General features: G+C 37.1%; 1 long non-coding RNA gene across 1 annotated transcript; it reads left to right on the top strand.

The window, feature by feature from the left end:
• The first annotated feature begins 303 nt into the window (after positions 1 to 303).
• Positions 304 to 793, top strand: LOC119168130 (uncharacterized). The gene is made up of 2 exons (XR_005109442.2): positions 304 to 511; positions 658 to 793. It is a non-coding gene; the product is annotated as an uncharacterized LOC119168130 (long non-coding RNA).
• Positions 794 to 1,466: the final 673 nt, after the last annotated feature.

Here is a 1,466-nt window from a genome sequence, read left to right as displayed (position 1 = left end):
GTACCATTTAATGCTGTCACCTTTCGTTTAATTAATTAGTGAGCCCGATGCTTAACAAGGAATTAAGAAAGGAGTTCATTGCTACGTTATTATTTTTCTGGTAGTGTGGTGCAAGTAAACTGTGAGTTCTTTTGTCACGCTCTTATTTGCGTTCTGCAACTCAATCATTTACAGGCGTTCATGGTTGGCTTTAATAACCTAATGGCTTTTTAAAAAGGTCAAACGGATATGCGAAATCCACATGTGCTTCCAAGAATATAAAAGCTAGCAGTCTAAGTAAAAATTGGACTTTCTTTACTATAGTGTCGGTGTACAATGACGACATTTTGGATAGTACTTTTGGTAATGATACCAACACTTATATCTCATTGGATTCCTTTAGGCGTTCAGGCTGGGAATCCTGCAGTTGGTTACAGACGTAGGACTGACAGAGACCTGATGCCAGTGTATGTACCTCCACACCGTTTGCTTAGGCCACGCCGTACAAGATGGACTACTAGAAGGTGGTGGTGTAAGTGCATTTGTGTTTAGTTTTCACTGTGTCTCGCGTGTAATTCTGGATTCATTTCTACACCCCGACCTCTACAATTGCAAATTTTGTTCGTTTATGATTTATAGAAGCTGAAAAAAACTAAAACAACTTTTTTTGTATAACAGTCCCACTGAGGATAGGAGGATGACTGAATTCAAAACCTTCATCGAACTGCTTGTGCGAAGAAGATTTTCAAGAATTTTCTGAATAAAGCTGTTTCAATAAGACTAAAGATGAAATAAAATTTTTGCAACTACAAAACTTTCAATTGCCATTGCATAGTGCCTTGTTAAAAAAAAGATTTTGTAACCACTACCTAGTTTGCTGTTCCTTCACAATATATACAAAAACGCGATCCGCAGAAATACAGTCAATTTCCTGCGACAACACAAAGCCCCAGCTTTCGTTAAAGCCTCGTGTGATATGCGATGTCATCGGCCATCTATAAATGCACCTAAGTCATACGTCTTGACGCGAATATTTTGAACAACAAAATGTAAGAATCTTGAGGTGTTACTAAAATACAGTGTATATTGCTGCAATCATTTGTAAATAAATATAAATATTATCTTGGTATTGCCAAATAAGTCGTGCTATATTTCTTCAAAAGATTTATTCACAAATCCACCTAAACTGAGTGCCTTAGTTAATTGCTCACTGTACAATCCACAATAACATCAAAAATTTTTATTTTCTCCTGTGCATCCCTACGTGCACCTCAGGTTAAACAACGCTTTTATCAAAGTGGCCATTTGCATCAAGTCAATTGAAACAGAAGTGACTTAAAGTTTATTTAGCACCAACAATGCTTAATTCTTTATAGGATCAATATTTTTGGTGTGTTCTTTGAAAGGTGTTCGCAAAAACGCAAAGATAAGTCGCGTCATCAAGTGTGGACGCCGTGTCGCAAAGGGATAAGCACATGCGGAAATAC

This window comes from Rhipicephalus microplus, chromosome 6 (genome assembly GCF_043290135.1).
Source record: "Rhipicephalus microplus isolate Deutch F79 chromosome 6, USDA_Rmic, whole genome shotgun sequence".
Taxonomy (NCBI): domain Eukaryota; kingdom Metazoa; phylum Arthropoda; class Arachnida; order Ixodida; family Ixodidae; genus Rhipicephalus; species Rhipicephalus microplus.
The sequence above is the reverse complement of the archived record's forward strand: the minus strand, read 5'-3'. Positions and strand labels throughout refer to the sequence as shown.